The sequence below is a fragment of the Anneissia japonica genome, unplaced genomic scaffold (genome assembly GCF_011630105.1).
Source record: "Anneissia japonica isolate Jap-2015-1 unplaced genomic scaffold, ASM1163010v1 scaffold1859_len985614_cov190, whole genome shotgun sequence".
Lineage (NCBI taxonomy): Eukaryota > Metazoa > Echinodermata > Crinoidea > Comatulida > Comatulidae > Anneissia > Anneissia japonica.
In genome coordinates, this window is record NW_022694754.1 from 550,443 (window position 1) to 569,713 (window position 19,271).

General features: G+C 33.3%; 1 protein-coding gene and 1 long non-coding RNA gene across 3 annotated transcripts in view; one reads left to right on the top strand and one right to left on the bottom strand.

Annotated features, from left to right (window-relative positions):
- Positions 1 to 15,819, top strand: part of LOC117101253 — a 21,198-nt gene extending 5,379 nt beyond the window's left edge. The window contains exons 1-2 of one of the 2 annotated variants that reach the window (XR_004444257.1): positions 14,609 to 14,930; positions 15,460 to 15,819. This is a non-coding gene — a long non-coding RNA (uncharacterized LOC117101253). Of the gene's footprint in view, positions 1 to 14,608; positions 14,931 to 15,459 lie in introns of those variants that run through there. The other variant, XR_004444258.1, reaches the window with a different exon arrangement.
- The window catches only part of LOC117101250, a 52,623-nt gene extending 34,403 nt beyond the window's left edge, over positions 1 to 18,220 (bottom strand). The window contains exon 1 of the mRNA XM_033241196.1: positions 18,052 to 18,220. The gene's annotated coding sequence lies outside the window, so the exon portion shown is untranslated. The remainder of the gene's footprint in view (positions 1 to 18,051) is intronic.
- Between the last annotated feature and the right edge of the window lie 1,051 nt (positions 18,221 to 19,271).

The window sequence follows — 19,271 nt, forward strand, 5'->3', positions numbered from 1 at the left end:
ACCCCCCGACCTCGAGGTTGAGAGACCGAAACGCAACCACTGCGCCAACCACTTCCACTTTTTAAAATTCCCTGATTAGATAATTTGGAATGTTTAATTTTTTTGAGTATGATGAAGTTTTTCATGGTTACAGTGATTTCCTTCTTTTCTTGGGCTTTCCTATCCCTTGAATACTGTATTTATCATAGGTGAGACTTTTTGATACCTTGTTTAGCGAACCCGCCAACCTCCAATAATTCTGATTTTGAATAAAAATAAAATTTTATTTTTGGCCACCTGCGAAAAAATGAAACGCTCCCCTGAAATCTTCAAAAATAAGAAAATACAGTACGTGGCAAAGACAAGCCAAACCAGTCAGTCGTAGCAAATTCTGTTTCAGAGAAAATGGCCAAAACATGTTGGAATGTCAAATTTTTTGAAATCTATTTTATTGCACTTAGCAAATTCTGTTTCAGAGAAAATGGCCAAAACATGTTGGAATGTCAAATTTTTTGAAATCTATTTTATTGCACTAAACTAACCTTTATATATCATACATCATGCTATGGTTTTTCTACTTAATAAGAAATAAAAACCTCATTTTACATATTACCTCAGCCTCAAATTTTCTTATTTTGTTCTTAATTTTTAAGCAATTTCAGCCTCAGTGTTCTTATGAAAAAAAAGTGTAATACAAAATGAAACTTTTGCTCCATGGAAACGGGAAAACAAATTGTTGTCTATGCTTAACTGCTTACAACATAGCATTATATCTTTAAGAATTGTCTTAGAAAAAAAAAGTAATCGTAAGCCGCCATGCACCATTGTGACTTTGCACCATTGTGATTAGGGCTTACTTTCACTTTTCTTTATATCCCTCTGGTGGGTCTTTTACATTGTCCTACATTTCACAATTATTTCACTCATTGTGAATAACTTTATATTCAACAATTCTATTTAGCTGAACCAGAAAACCTGGTGGGGTACAATTTGTTTATCGCTGCTGCTCCAATATTATGGAATTGATTACGAGAAAAAAAAATACCTTAACACCTTCAAGACATTTATATCTTCACTAAGGCTGTCTTTCCATTTTCAAACATTTTAGCTGAATCAGGCTTATTGAAAATGAGGAAAACAATCTTTTATCTCGGCTGCCCCAAATTTTATAGAATCGAATAGACTAAGCAAGAAATTTTACCACTTTAAAGTCAGGCTCCGGAGGAAAAAAATTTTTTGATATGTTGTAGAACTGATTTTTCTAAGACAGAAAAAAGTTGTTTGACGAAAAACTGGGGAATGGTTTAAATATTAAAAAATCTGTATCTCATTCACCGTTCCCCAGTTTTTGTCTTAGAAAAATCAGTTCTACAACATATCAAAAAAATGTTTTCCTCCAGTGCCTGACTTTAAAGACATTTAAATCTTCACCAAGAAAAAAAATAGTTTATTACATCCATCCATACAATAAGCATTCTGTGGGTAATAATTAAGCACTACGAAATATGTTCACTATGTTCATTATTATTATTTATCAGTCTCATTGATGATTATGTTTTATTTTTTTTTGCTTTGGGTTTAATTGCTTTCTCATTAAACATCGCCAAGGACTTACACAGTTAGAAAGCGTGAATGACACTTTTCAAATACATGTTAGGAAGGTCTTTCACTTTTATGCGCAAAACAGGGGAGTCCCGTCCGTTGACCCCTATCAATCCATTGCTTGACGTTAAGTTGCAACAATACTGCAAATAACAAGACATTCTAATTGCATTGCTATACATTGCAACCAATGAAATGATGCACAGGATACAGGATGTTTACATTAGTACAGAAGGATGATTTTTTTTTCTCAATTTGGTAGACTGAAAAGGATTTGTTTAAGCACAGATCCTATATGGGATCTGGTGTTTAGGGCATGAGAACCACTCTAAAATTAAGAAACTGTGGACAATGGTAAAACTCTTTCCACTCTTTAATTACGCCCACACCAATCTAGGAACCTTGACTGACCAATTGATAATTGACTTTTAAGCCAATTCATCCAGGAACAATTGTGAATAAAATTAATGGTAGACCACCAGCAAATGCTACCAGATTTCATGGGCTCTTCACAAAAGGAATGTTAACTCATAAGCAAAATACTGGAAAATTTGTTTTAGAGCATTGACCTGTTTGAATAAAAGCTATTCAACAGCAAGGTCTGTGAGTGTTCCTAAATCAAAGTCAAGGAGATTTAGACAACCAGTGACCTTCCTATGCCAGATTCAGTGTCATTCAGCAATTTTTACCTCATATCAAGGAGAAAAAGTAAATTATTTTCTGATAAGTTCAAAATACTGAAAGTGATTACAGTATTCCCACACAAACAATTATTAGATATCACAGTCTCCTTCCTATCACAAGGTTGGTCAGTGATAAGCAGTTACAGGCCAATAGTACATTTCCCTCAGACCTGCATTTACCCTATTAGGCACCTAAAAAGCGCTGTAAAGTACATTAAAATAGAGACTAACAAACAGTCATGAGACATAATTTGAACCATGTGATTTTACTCCTTTATATAAAAACATATACTATCAGGTGTTGTGCCCATAGGATCATAATTATACCAGTACAAAGTCTGTCTGCAGCTTAAAGCCAAGCTCTGAAGGAAAACAATATTTTCATAAGTTGTACAACTGTTTTTTTCCAAGATTGACGAAAAACCTGGGAGTGGTTAATGAGATACAGATTTTTTAATGTTTAAAAACTGGGGGGAAAAAGGTGGAGAAAAGGGGTTCGCTTCTGAGCTTTTCGTCAAATACGCTTTTTGCGTCTTAGAAAGATCAGTTGTACAACATATCAACATTTTTTCCTCCGGAGCCTGGCTTAAGTTATTTGCTTTTGAACAACTTTCAGATATTCATTAATTTGTGCCTTTTGATGTGATAATATTTGTCCTTCCTCCATCATTTTTTTTTTCAATTTTGTTTTTGTATAATGTAGTTTAAGATCATACCCTGGACCTCAGGAAAAACAGTGTACTAATACTGACTGAGTATCCAGAATAAAGAAAGATTACTATTTATATATCTATGAGGATTTTTGTTCATTAATTCACTCATATAATCATGCATTCATTTTAAGGAAAGATTTACTGGAAATAGAAAATTTTCAAGAATGTTTGGGAGAAAGAGATCCAGCATTTTTGAAAAGAGAAAAAGATATGTTGGTTTTTTTTTTCTATTTTAAAATAAAAACCCCATCTGACATTTTACCTCAGCCTCAATTTGTTATCATTTGTTTTATTTTTGAGCGATTTCAGCCTCAGTGTTCTTATAAAATGTGTTCTTAGAAAAAAAGGTGTATGCCATTTCTGTTAAAAAATAAACAGCAGTGGCAAAACCAGGGGCCCCTCCCTTAATCTGCCCCTGGGAGAGACGCCCACATATTGGCACACAGGCGCAATATTGGTCATATCAACATAATATCAATAAAAGCAGGGGTATAGCTATTCATTAGCTATAGCTCAAAAAACTTAAGCTAGCATTAGTAAAGCAATCAAATATCGAAATATATCACTATTATTGGCTATAGCAGATTACATCATAATTATGCTACTTATTGATATTGATATTAGTCTGATGTAGCTGGTTGTAGCAATTAATATCTACATTATAGCACTGATTTTTAATGATATAGCACTTTTACTGATATATGCTTTGCAGTATCTTTCATGTAACTGATATAAAGTGATATGTCTATTGAATATATAATTTAACTGATATCTGATACATACACTGATATTTAGTTATATCTGATACATACATTTCTGTATCAGATATACTGATATTTACTGATATCTGATACATACATACATTTCTATATCAGATATACTGATGTTTACTGATATCTGATGCATACATTTCTATATCAGATATACTGATATCTGATACATACATTTTTATATCAGATATACTGATATTTACTGATATCTGATACATACATTTCTATAAAAGATATACTGATATTTACTGATATCTGATACTTACACTTCTATATCAGATATAGTGATATATACTGATATCTGATACAAACATTTCTATATCAGATATACATACACTACAGTATGTCTACTCTCTCAGCAGCTATATCTGATATTTCTATATCAAATATACATGTCTACTCTCTTAACTGCTATATCTGATTCATCAACATAGCTTGGTTTTTTGGAAAAAAATCAAAAAATGCCTATGTCTTAACTCAAGAGATATCAGTGACAAACCCCAAAATGACCAATATTGCGCCTTTCTCCATATTGGGCCTCACAAGGATCTGTCTCTTATACACATCTAGATGTGTATAAGAGACAGGTACAGAAGGATGTATAATATGTCATGATGATGAGATTTCCAGAGTAACATCATGGGTTTAACCTGTATATAAGGTATCACATGACATAAACACATCATAAAAATATTAATAATGTATAAACCGTTGCATAATTTTAAATACTAAAATCACAAGCTAATATTTATTGTATTATTATTCTATTGCTATTTGCTGATTGTGTGTTAATAAATAACAATACCATATAGCACCGAATATATTAGCCTAGAAACATAATTGATGTTGTAATTTACACAATTTTGCTTCAATCTAAAATTATTATATTTTGAAATAACGTTTTTAAGCAACTGCGTCACAAGCCTCAATGACACTAGTAACAAATACATAAAAAATGAAATAAAATATGCAATTGTATTCAAAATATGTAAGCTGAAAGCTCTTACGGTCTAGGACGTAAAACAAAACATTCAGTCAAGGTTGAACTCTGGTGCCAGAATGCTTATACAAGTTAATAATCTGTTTACATTTAATTTGTATTATTCTTAATAGTTTGGATGCAGGCCCGTATCCGGTTGGGGGGGGGGGGTTCCCTTTTCTGGCGAAAACCCCTCTTTAAATTTCCCAAATAAGTCCTCCAACCCCAACTACACTTTTTTTTTTTATAATAACACATTTTATAAGAACACTGAGGCTGAAATTGCTTAAAAATTAAGAACAAAGTAAGAACAAATTGAGGCTGAGGTAGAATGTCAAACTAGAAAAACAAAAAATTATATCTGTACCTTGTGTGCAATAGGTGTTACTATGCAATAACCTCTATAATACAGTACAGGAGGTGTACCTACAGTACCTCCCATTTTGGGCCATTTTTTAACCGGGGCTATTTTTGTGGGGCCTTTCATTCAGGGGTAATTTTTTGCAGGGCCCCTTTCACCTCCCTTTCACCTACAGTGTATACTGCTGTACAATAATAATTTTCTATGTTTGAAAATTGTGTAAAATAAGAACAAAATAAGAACATTTTGAGCCTGAAATCGGACAAAAAATAAGAACACTGAGCCTGGGCAAAATTTTACCTGTTCTTATAAAAAAAAAAGTGTCACTGCAGGCCCACCCAGACACAGGCATTTTCAAACATATCTGCTTTTATAGCATTATTTATAGACCCATACAGCACAAAAAATCCTCTTGATTTTGGGATTTCGCCGACCCCACGGGGGCTTTGACTGTGGACCTCACGCCTAGAAAACCCCCCCTTGGAAGAACCTGGCTACGGGCCTGTGATGATTATTGTCGCTGGTATTTCAATGCCAATAGATGGATTTAGCGATGACTGTTTACAGACGGTCATGTGACCTAACTTGGGTCTCCATGCTTGGGTGTACATGAAAAACCTGTTAACGTGAGACGTCTGTTAACGTGAGACGTAAATGGCTAGGAAAGGCAATATGATTGTTTAAAATAGTGTTTATTTACTTATTAGCATTCTTGCATTGTATGCTTTGAAATTTAAATGGTCCTTCATAAACCTTAGCTGGCCCTAACATCGCAGCGTAGTTCGCGGGTCGAAGACCATCATGCACACCTATACCATGCCGTAGATTTGCAGGGGCCTAGGCCTAACATTTGTCGAAAAATCTCAATGTTTGCGGCCAGTATCCTTTACAGCATTAGCAAAAGATTAAGGCAAAATTCTTAAGTTTAATTTCCGATCAATTTGGTATGTTTACTGGGAATTATGATGGTCTATACAGCAATAAACAAGGGACAGCTGCTATAGAAATTTCCATGTAAAACACCGCTGTGTCAGTGGATTGTTTATATCCAACACCCAAGTTAGCTCACATGACGCCCATCGCTAAATCCCTCTATTGGTCTCATTTTAACAGGTGGATTATAAGTTTTAAAATCTAAGGATCTTACAAGTATTGCTAATGTCTTTGCCAACATTATCATCCTCATTGGTGTAGAATCAATACAGCATGATGAGGGCTACTGAGAGTGGACCAGTGTAGCCGGGGCCCCAAATGGTTTGAAGATTAAAATGGTATACAGTATTACTGTATATTATTACTTAAGACAATTTAAGTAAATTAAATTGTCTTAAAGCCCACTACAGTACGCTACATAAGTAGACTTAAAATGTAGAAGTGGTTTGGCGAAGCTGATCCATTTGGATTCCAACATTGAAGTCAAGGTTTCAATCCCTCTATTTATTTCGCTTGAGTCCTTTACCAAGGCACTTTATTGTCTGCATTGCTTCTCTCCACCCAGGAGTATAAATGGGTATCTGGTGTGGTGCTTGCTCCTGTGCTAATTACAGCATCAACACTTAAGCAAATGGACTTAATGACCGGGGACAGAAGCACTTCATATGTGCAAAGAAAGGCGCTAATAAATAACCGAATAGATAAAAAAAAAATTAGGCCCTTTTTGTCTTGTCAGTGTAATTATCAAAGGAATAAAATTACTTTCCTAAAGTTCACACTAAAACTAACTGCCAAATTCTGAGATCAAATTAATTATTCCACTAAACAATTCATAATGAGGAATTTGAACAGCATCACCCAATGACTGGAATTAATATTATTATTTCAAATGTTATTAACAATTAAAGAAACCCGAGAAGACCTGAGATACCGCTAGGATGCTATTTACACATGGAATCAATAGCACGTTTACAGAAATTAATTACACCACATTGTGTTCTCCGTGCAACTGCTGCACATACTATTTGTTAAGTGATCAATGCACGTGAGTGTGAACTTTATCTGAGTGAAAATTATCTGTCAATCTAGGCACATACGGTACCTAGAACGGTATTTACTAGAGTCCTTTGTTTTTTTGGCATTGGGGTGGGGAGGGGAAGGATGAACCAATGCATGGAACTTGATCTAACAGTTGTAGACTTTTACATATAATGACATCACAAACACAGGCCTTTTAAAAAGTAATTATGCAAAAAGCTACATGGAGAACCAACACATGGAAGACTGTCATTCAGAAAAGTGTTTAAGCATCCTTGCCTTAAAGATTTATATACGGTTTTATAAAAAATTTATTTATTTTTACTTTATCCCATGTGGGCTGAGGCTCAAACACAAAATATACAGTACTATAAATAAAGGGATTAAGCTTTTAGCTCTAAGGAAACAGATATCTTATCTAAAAAGAACAAAGTTGCCTTTGGTAAATAAACACTGGTTTAATGTAATTAGATTAATTAATATTAAGCACAAATGCCTAAAAATTGGATTAAAACCTAAGACATTAGCAATACAGAGAAAAGAAAAGTGACTCAGAAATTCCATTTTGTACAAATAAAGTGATAAAACTAGAATAAAGTAATGAAAACACTCAAAAGTACATGTAATAATACTATGGTAATAAACTTTACAATAATAAACAGTTTGATGTTAAAATACAACATAACAATAACATGAACATTAATAATATACTTTCTAGTTACTGACAAGTTATTTATTATTAAACATAATCTCTAAGGAATCAAAATTCAGTAAGAATTTAATTATAGATAGATTGCATTGCCTTTTAAACCACTTTTTAAACAAAAAAGTCAAATTAACAATGACAAGTAAAACTGTAGTCATAATAAATAACAACAATAATAATCATAATTATAATCTATTTCTAATAAGATTATATTAACTCAATTATTTTGATCATATTATTAGTATTATAATACATGTATTAATAGTTCTCAATATCTTCCATTAAAAATAACAATGTTAGAGTTTTTTTGAATTAATATTCAAATTAAGAAATAAAAATTATTGATTAAATATAACCATAAAACATATGGCCATTAATTTAACACAAAACATCAAGGGAAAAGTTATGTGTTGAGTCGAGAGATGAATCATCGCAGGTTCTAAGCCATTAACACAGCGATAATTAGCATAAATTGCCGTATGTTAATAAGGCAATTGTTAACTCCATCAAAATATTGTATATTGTGTACTGTATATTATTTGCTATCAATTTCGGAATTAGGGACAGTAAGTCTGAAAATGTTAACATTAACAATATCAATTTGTGTTTTGTACATCAATATGTTTTGTGTCAAAATGTAAATTTCAAGCTTAGGTTTTGCAACAGAAAAAATATACAGTACATAAATTAATTTCACTGATTTATTAAACAGATTCATACTAGGCCTATTATTAGTAACATAATTAATATTTTTTTTGTTTTTATAATATAATTATATAATTTTATAACATTAATAATTATTACAGATCATTATTATCTATGCACTGGAGATACCAGTGAATGATAAATTCATGGAACAAAAAATTGTATTTAATTTATGTAAGTAAATCTTTCTCTCTCCCCCTCTCTCCTGAAATTACCCATTTTCAAGCTTAATTATATACTGTATTAAAAACAATATTGGCATAGGACCATAATTCTAAGTATACATTTACAGCTGAAATTGGATATGCCCGCCCTTATTTTTCTTTATACCTGTAGGTTAATGTTTGGTTATCTTTTTTGTTTCTCATTCTCTAATTTTCAAATTGTTCTGTAATGGTAATTATTTAGCATTGAATAATATACATCCCTCTAAACTGCCTTGCCTTTTTAAAATGAAGTTTTGATTTACTTTAATTTGTATTTGTTTATTTTCATGCTTTAATATCACTTTATTTATATTACTTTATGTTATATGCTTTGCTTTTCAATAGATTTTATTTACATTATTGTTTAATTTAATCATTTTCTGTATATATCTATATTAAAAATCCTAAGACCGGACTAACGGGCCTGAGAGCCAGAGTGTTTTTTATACTATAGTTAATCCTAGCCAACTTAGGTTAAATATTTTTTTTTAATTTCCTTTCATTGTATTGTATGTTATTTCATTGGCTGAATAAAGAATGAATGAATGTATTCACAAAATAAACTACCGTAGATGTTAAAGTGACTGATCAAAATTAATATTAAAAACAACCAAGCAATTACCGTATTGAAGAGAGGACAGAAAACTTGGAAGAGTTGAGGACAGTGATAGGGCCAGTGGGGAGTCAGGGGGTAAAACGACCATCAGACATGCATGGACTCCCTGCAGTCAAACATCCCTTGATGCTGTTGGGCCAATCCAACCGAAATTATTGTGACTGCACTTACGAACCCCCATCTGTGAAGAAACATAATAAAATACTTCTGGGTCCTGGCTTACAAAAAGCTTGCTAACCTATCTAGTCATAGGTTGGTGGGTTGGCAGATCAGACAAACTAGGCTTAGCCCAACTAGCCTTCAATTAAATAAAATTATACACATTGTTTTTGGTTCGACGTCGTATTATGTACAAAAGTGTGTTCTTCAGGCCTATCGGTTCATCGATCCATGGAAGGAAGGCTTCATATCCAAATACTCAATATTGTTGGAATATAATAATATATTGCCTATGTCTATGATTTTTTTTTTCTCTCTACGTATTGGCCTAAAGAATTAGATAAAATTACCTGAATTTTTTAAAGAGGGGGAAAATCTTGAATTTTGAAGAAATTAAAGGTCATTAAAATACTCTTCAGAAGCTAATTTCTGGCCATCTATCAACATTTTCCTGGAGGAGGACCCCCCTTTCTTTTTGGGTGTTTTTGGAAACATTTTGAACCCCCCTCTTTCAAATCCTGGATCCGCCCCTGTGTCCCTCCCACCAGAGTTACTCCAGAACATTGGAGGTCCTTGATCCCACTCTTGGCAAATTTCTGGAGCTACCAATGAATGGGGATGAATGGCCATCCTATCCTCCACAAGGAGAAACGATCAGTATTCAACGAGAAGGTACCTAGCAACAAGTGAATAATCCAATCCATGTATTATATCTGATATTGGCTACAAGTAATTCAGTTCCGCAAGAAGGGAAGGAAAATAAGCTCCCTGAGAAAAGTCATCGAGTTAACGATAGCTTCCTGTCGATAGATCGAAGTATTGTCGCTAGACTTTCCCTTGAGAAAAGCATGTTTAAGTGGCCTAACAGAATGCGCCATGCATTCACCTATTTATCATTCGGCGGAGGGGGAAGGAGTAGAAAACACAGACTTGCATTATGTTTGCATGATACATAAAGAAAACAATTTGGCTGTTAATTTGAGTATATCATTGCTTTACTTGTAATTATGTTTCTGACTGCTTTTAACTTTTTCACTTTTGGTCAATCATTTGTATTGTCTAGTTAATTTGAATTTTTTGTTGTTTCTTTTGAGTACATCCTCATTTGACGTGTGCCACTATTATAAAAATAAGATAAACTTTATTTTCCATCAAATATATGGAAATCATGGTATAAAAATACAAAAACATCAATTAAATTACCTCAAAATATAAATTGCACTACAAATATAAATCTCAAATAAATAAAAAAAATTTAAAAAATAAATAAATATAGTAAAGTTACTGTACATCAAAATTCAAATTGCATTACAAATATAAATATATATAAAATGTATCTTCAAATAAATTATATTATCATTATTACTATTACTGAAACAATGCAGTAATTGAATATAATCAGATTTGCCTGAGAACTGGGTGGGGGAAATTTTGGTGTGTTTGGAGATGATTATGATTTAGTATGCCAGCGAATGTTTATCTTTGAATCATTTTTTTCTGTTTGTTCATTTCCAATCAATTATGTGTCAGAAATAAGCTGGAGATGGAACACAGGCAATAAGTAATTTTTTTTTTTTCTAAATGATAGTTTACATGGCTAGACAAAAAATGTCCATCACTGCACTATTACCACAGCAGATGGCTGTGTACAGGAAATCAAAGGTTACATCTTAATGAATCACCAAATCAATGTTTGATGTCCCAATTCCAACTGCACGAAACTTCATTCATAAAATGTAATACAGTTGAAAAAGCAGGGGGAAGAGGAACAGGACTGAAACTCTTTTTCCGATTGGATGTTTTATAATTGCGTACTTGCGCGTGATGCATGTTATTTAACAATGGTCTTGATACAACTTAAACTACTTATTCAATCCAGCACCAACAGTGGTACAATTTGTAGTAATTTGTACACAGTGTAATTTTGTACCTCTTTTTTTTTGTATTATTTTATTTTATACATGACCAAAGTTGCCCTTTGACAGTGACCTGTATAACTGGTGTGTAACCACAGACTTCAATTTATTATCCTTCATTATTTGTGGGATATTCCAGGAGTTTCCTTAACATTAAGACACCAATCAATAAATATTATCAGGAAATTGGTTTAAGTGGTTGTCCGAAGCTCTCTATCTTAGTACTGTACCAGTACACGAATGGTTTCATGCACTTTCATCCAATATTTCCTGTACAGAATTGACTATCACTGACCTTTTTAAATTGAAATTAAGGGTCATGTATACACAGTCCATGGCAAACTTTAGAGGTGTAGGCTGATTTCGGCCTTAGGGTTGCAAAAAATTAGAATGCAGAAATAAATTTCTATTCCAAAGAACACTTAATGATCATTTTTAGTATTTTAACCCACTTCTAATGGAACTAATTTGCATCCCCCCACCCAGTTCAACTTAGCACTAATCAAGTCCCCACTATGCAACATTTTCAAGCTAAATGAGCCACAATCATATTTCCTTGGTGACAAGCCAGTTTTGTTTGCTTTGATAGGCGCTTTAAAAATGTGTATTATTATAATTATTATTATTATTAAGTCCTAAGCCTCTTACATGTGTGGCAGATATTTCATATTCTGTGGTAGACATTTCGAACCTGGACATTTCGAAACCTGATTTGTCACTCTCAAAACTGTCAAAATGTGAATTAAATTGATTTGTTTTGTTAACATGAAAACATTAAATTAATCTGAAATGTCTGGGATTTGAAATTTCTGGGTTTGCGAAACCTGGTCCAAACTTACACGTGGTTACTTCCCTGAGTATGGCTCAAATGCTGGGTTCATCATCGATCAAATACTGTAAATAGAAACAAGATACAATACACACGCTGCAAAATAGTGATCAATATCGGATGTATGTCTGTTTATACCGATTACATGTGGAACCTGATCATACCTACCATGCAGTGTGACAGCAACAAGAAAGATCACTCAGAATTTGACACGAACGCGTGTTCAAACAAAGATTACCACGTTCTGTGCACAAAACATAAAAGAAATGCTGTAATTTTTTATAGGATTTTTGTGCGCTACCGAACTAGTACACCTATTAATGTCAAACTGCAATACACCTAAGTGTTGATGCTTGTTGAATCAGTCAGTCAGCCAAGTCGCCAAGCATTAACTGGAAATTCATGCAACATTGTACTATAGTAATATGAACATGGATACTAATGATCACAACAAGACCTCTCCACATAACTTTTCCTAGGTTCAAGTCTAGGGTAATTTATTGCTAAATTTCCAACCAGATTAAGATTGTCTGGCCTATCTCAAGTCTGAATGTAGCTCTGCATTCATTGCCCATAAGGGAAAATATTAGTGAAGTCTGCAGTTCTCTAGACACATCCAGGGTCCATAGAAATAGTTCGATAAAGATCTATCCTTGTTGCAATGATAGAGACAGAGTTTTAAAAAATTGAACTATAGGGCATGAAAAAAATACAAACCCTTAAATACAGTTATTTTTAAAAGAACAAATTTTACTGAGGCTGAACAAAATCAGAACAAACTGAGGCTGAGGTACGGTAAAATGTCAAATGCAGTTTTTTTTTTTTTAAATAGAAACCAACAATAAAGCCAGTCACATACAGTAAAACTATTAATATTTAAAAGGATTATACTGCAAAATTCTGTAGGCCTACATCTGATTTTCGTTCCTTGAGTCTTTAAAATAGGTCTAGAATATTCTGTTAAACTTTCAGTTTGTTTAGTTTATTAGGGTCTATTAATTCAAGGAATTCCTTAATTGTTCATACTTAATATTGAATTTTAAGTAAATTTATTTGGGTTTTAATTAACCTTGTTTTAACGAAAGTAATATATAATAGTAGTTTCGGTTTGAATTTTATAGATCATAATATTTAGGTCAACACAGATTTACAGGTAGTTTCAACAGAACTAAAAACTGAAATAACAACACTGCAGCACCATAAAACATTATAATTTATTATATTTACCAAGGTCATGGCAATGCTCCTGCAGTATGTTCTATTATTAGTTTGACATTTAATTTTCCCCCAGCAATTACACAGGATTCACTAAAGTCAAAGTTAAATATTGTACTATTAATATTTACATTTTGATAATTATCTTTTCCAATTTCAATTCATCTTGATTGTAATTGCTAACACTCCCCTTCAAGCATTCATTTAATAGACAGTTAATAGGCCGCTTGTCAGTCAAGAGGGCATCCGTGGTGGTACAGTGTGGTAGAGTAAACTTCACTATCACACATTGTGTAATGACAGCAGTGGACACTAAAGGCCAACTCAGACAGTGTCGTACGACACAGCCCGACGCGATTTGTTGTCGCCTCGGGCCTGTGTGAGTTAAACGCAGACGCGATTGTGTGCGTCGGTGGCAGTCGCGTCGTAGAATATTAAACATGTTTAATATTTCTCACGAGGGCTTAAGACCGTCCCCGACGATACATCGGGTCGGGCTGAGTCGGCTGACGCTGTCTGAGTTGGCCTTAACTGGTACATTTTGGCACCACACAGACTTGCCACAAGTCTCTAATTAATTTATTAGGACTTTTAAGTGTTAGATTCAAAGAGCACCACCAGCATCTGTTTTTGTTGATGTTGAATTTGGATGGGAATTAGTTCGAATCCGAGGAAAAGTATACTATGAAATGCCATGCAAATAAATATTAAATATGGAATGCTATTGGTGCCAAAAAGGATTTATTTTTAATAGTTTTCACTGATTAAGGCAAATTTAGGGACTGGAACCCAGTTTATGCACAACACTGAAACCAGTTTACAAAACCAGATCATGTTCCACAGTCATGAGAAAATCATTACACACATTTCCAAGAATTACGCAAATGCTATTTTGCATAAAATTGCTACGATATTTAATTTATATTCTCTAGTGTAAACCAATATAATCAACTTAATTAAGAGAATATTAAGGGAAAAAATCTTCAAGTTTGAAGAGACCCAAGACCATGGGATCAGAAGGTATGCAGCTCAGGTATGCAGCTCTGCCAGACTACCACATAAACTCATCAAAATCAAAACAACCTGTTAAAAATTTTCCAAAGTTTCCATTCTTTTTTACCAAGGTCACTGCAGTGACTTGTATGTACACACTACAAGCTACTTCCTTTTCAGAGCTGCTTGAGAAAGAAAACAGGAAACCAAAGAGCACTAGGCCTACGCTTTGGCTTTAATTCTAATGGCAATAAACCACCGAGAAGACTTTTAGACGCCAGTGGAAAAGCTATCCTACTGTATGCAGTTACAGAATTATTACTGGTACTGAGGTTGTGTTATACAGGCATACTTGATCACATTGTTGTTTGCCAGATAATGTTTAATCAGACCTGTTAATGTTATAATCATTGCAGTCTTTAATTCAATGATTCAATACAATGTATATTTCAACCAATTGTAAGCAAACACTGTTTACAACTACTGTATTAGTGTCTATTGTATATACTACTACTACTATTACTACGGTAAACTGTCTTTTTGTTAAATTTTGTTTTTTTATGTTTGAGTATTTTGAATGAATAAAGAATGAATAATTAAACATGAATAACATATGAACTGAAAACAGAGCTAATCAAAGTAGATGCATGATTATGGCAAATTGGAAAAGGATGACACAGAAGCTCTTGTGAGGTCGTCCCTTGTTGCCTCTCTTCAAAAAAACAGTTAATATTACAGCAACATTAAATGAAATGAAAAGAAAATAAACAGACATTGGAATAAAGAATTGATCAAACAAACCAAAGTTGGATAATGCTATTTCATCCGAATCAAACATTGTTATTTGAGTCTGACAAATACAGATCTAGTGCTATGTTGTCTGATCGTGTATGCAATAATACTGTAAATATTTGATTGCATCTTTTTTCTATATAAATGAATATGTTTTTTATACACATGGAATGTATTTATTTACATATTTTTGGTTTAAAAAACCAAAACACCTAGAAAATTCTGCAGAATTACAAATATTTTTTTTCCCTTTGTTTTTTGCAGATCAACGAGACGAGTTGATGTGCAACATCTGTATAGTGATTATGAGATGAGTCATCATATCATAAAGTTAAAAATTTGTGGAGTTACAAAATAAATTTCTGCAATCAATTTAGAAAATACAGTTAACCTGATCCTTCTACGTGTATGTTCACAAATATAATCTTATTCATAAATAAATGGATGGAACTTAGCTTATTGTTGGAGGATTCAAATTCAAACAAAGCAACTTGAAAATGAACTGCTAAAAAATGTGACGTTATATTATTTCTGCAAATGGTAACATGCCAACTGTACTATTATTTAACAGACTTACTGAGAGACAGGCATCAATCTTCCACAAATAAAGACATACTGTAGTACTGTTGTATACGACCTAGCATCATTATATTATTATAAGACAACCTCAAGCGTATAGTGATTGCCATTGCCTCTACCATTGGGGTTTGGGGTAGTCCCCAGTCCCTCTGTTGGACAAGCATGGATTCCCCTATCATAGGTTGCCACATGGGATCAGCGGATTAAAAATAATCATTTGTTGATACAACCAAAGAATACAGAATTGCAAGAGGTTCCACTGCCCTGATTTTGCATTCACTTTAATGAAACAAAAAAAAAAAGTACTAAAAGATAGGGTGTGCCCTATTAGAAATCAAATATAGTTCAAAACTCGACTTTTGAAAGACACCCTTTATTTTGTGGTAGTACGTTTTGAAATATAATTACAATCCAGTGAAACCCCAAGAATCGGCTATCTTGCAATTCTATATTCTTTGATACAACCAGAATTATTTTGACAGAATCATTTAATTTCGTTCATCTTATAAAAGTACAAGTTGTACTATCCCATTGGAAGTCCAAGGCAGCCCACTAGTTTGAACCCCCTGTTGCTTATCACGTAGCTAATCAATCAATACTAAATGATGCAATCGTATTATGCAATCTACCATTGCAAAAGACATATCACGCATGGCCTGCCTGATACCACGAATCTCAATAAGTCACTAAATACAAGTTGCATATCATATCAAATCCCGGTTTATGACAGCTTAACTGTGATTGGCTAAAGTACTGAGAATAATGAACTTTACTAAATTGTAAGGAATTTCTTTTTTATTATGCAGAGTTGTAAATAAAGGGGTGATAAAACGTAATAATACCTGGAGTTATAAAGAAACTTACCACACTCACAGTGTTTGAAGAATAGATTAAAAGGGTTTTGACAGCAATTCAACCATGAATTTCATTTTTGAAAAGGGAGAATTGAAAGAAAATATTTACTGGTTGTAAAAGTTGTTACTTATGCTAGGGGCAAATAGTTGTAGCTTATCAAAAGAGTATAGAAAGTACAGCCATATCCACATGAACAGTAAAGTATAGCTACTTATCCAAAATCAAGGATTATCACTCACAATAATTCATAGGCGGATCCAGTGGGATAAATAGGGTGGCTAGCCATCCCCATAAAACACCATTAGATCTTGATCAAGGCAAGCCCTCTTACCAGAAACAGTAATGTTTTTAAGTCATTTTACTAAATAATCTACAATCTCATTCTTACTCACTCGGCCCAAACATAGAGATAGTAGCTCCCCTACTTTCAATAAGTGAGTTAAAATACTAAAAGTGACAATTAAGTTTTCATTTGAGTAGCAATTTAGTTCCGCTTTCTCATTTCGCACCCTCCCACCCCATTTCCGCATTATCAATTTTTCGCCCCTACCCCCACCACCAAGATGAAACCAGCGTACACCCCTGTTTTAAGCACCATTACTCAAACTGTGTTGCAGCCTACAGTATCATTATCATCGCTATATGCTTGAGGGCGCTATATTCTGAAGAAATAAAGGCATGAAAACATAAAAAATATGACTTAATTCAATATTAATTAATATTAGATCGGGCCAGTTAGAAAAAGTCAAGGCGTTCACTTTCAAAAGATCAATGCTGATTTGCAGAAGCATGCAGTGTGCCTTTTTTTTAGTAAGACCGAAAAAAGTACAGTAATACTCTAAAGCCTTGTCTACACTATCAAATTTTATGTGACAAAAAAATGTGATGTGCCCATATATATGGGTACGATTACGTCATATCACATATTATCAGATTGTATCAAAAAAAGTTGAAGGTGTTCAACTCTATATGTTCCATCACATTTTATGTGACGAATTTTTGATGAAATTTGATAGTGTAGACAAAGCTTGAGAATAAAAACCCAAGTTTGCAACGTTTTTCATTTTAAATTTATTTTTTATCTTTATCCACAAACAATACAATACAATCACACGTTCATGTATTTAAAATGTATTCAATATTAGACTAAGTGTTAGGTTAGACCTACTACAACATCAACTGTCTAGTCTAGCTACATTAGGCCTACAGAACCTAGATACAGCAGGTAGAGCCTACTACTACTACTACTACTTACTATATACTATAGGCCTACCTGGCCTAGGCCTAGTCTGACTCTCTTTTTATTTAAATTATTAATCACAACATTGAACATTTTAAGCATTATTATACTGTATTTAATTCATGCTTAAAATGACGGGTATAAATTACATAAAAATATATACAGTATTTAATATTTCTTACCAGTTTTTAAAGTACGAAATCCCGCTAAAATAAAAATGTTCAAAAACCAGGACATCCCATTCATTATTATTCTTCTTCATGCTTCGCTAATCAGCATCCTTATCATCATCATCATTATCATCTCTCTCCTCTAGCTTGATGATGATCGATTGTCTACCGATCAAATTCTTGACAACTGACGGTACTGCTGCCCTCTATATTAATTACTAATGCGAGAGGGCAGCACACATACTTTTTGTATATACATTGGTGTAGCATGTTGTGGACGTAGTGGTAGAGTCCTGCGCCTCATTGTCTAAATCCACTTCAAATTTGAGTTATACCCACACGAAGTGTAATTATGTAATAGACTACTGTACCTAGCCAGGCTACACAATATTTCACATTAGTTTATTGTCTAAAAAGAAATAATTATTCTAAAAATAACAGCGTTGTCTTTCTTTCTCCTGAAAATAGTTCTGTATTATATTCTTCTCTCTCTTCCTTTTTCATCTTCAATTTTATGTAGGCCTAACTTATAGTTAAAAGTCCTTGATTGAAGCAAACATTTAAGAAACTGTACATATAATTAAAACACATCGAGATTCCATCTGAATGCCACCACCTGGTTTTCTGGAATGATCTAATATCAAGTGTATTAACAAATTAAATGAGTTTAAACGTGCTATGAGAGATTCACCTTGGAAACGTTCATCAACCATGATTTTCTTGTTCTCTTTTTTTATTTTTTACTTAAAATTGCTTGTTTATAGGTCCGTAGTGGAATTAAGCTGTTTTTCAGCTTTATGGGTTATCCTGGTATTTTGTCATGGTTCTTTGTGAATTTTGAGTACGAATAAAACAAACAAACAAATTAATTCTCTGCCTGATGATAACACGAACGATTCATGGTAGTAGTGGTGTCAGCGGTGGCGCCAGAAATTATTTGCTTGACAAGGGATCCACGTCCCGGATGTTCGACAGAGGGGCCCAAACCAAAGGGCCGGCTAGAGAATCGGTCGACGGCCCTGAACCAGAATAAAACATTCCCCGGTCAGGGTTTTTAATCATAGACGATGAAATATTAGATAAATAATTAAATAGCAATAATAATAGTAATCATTCTAAATTGTTATAATTTTAAACCAATGTATTTTAATAGTTTTATACCGTGAATTGTATGTTTTTATGTATATGCAAGTAATTGAATTCCAGTAAGTAATGGATCAGAATAAAGTTGA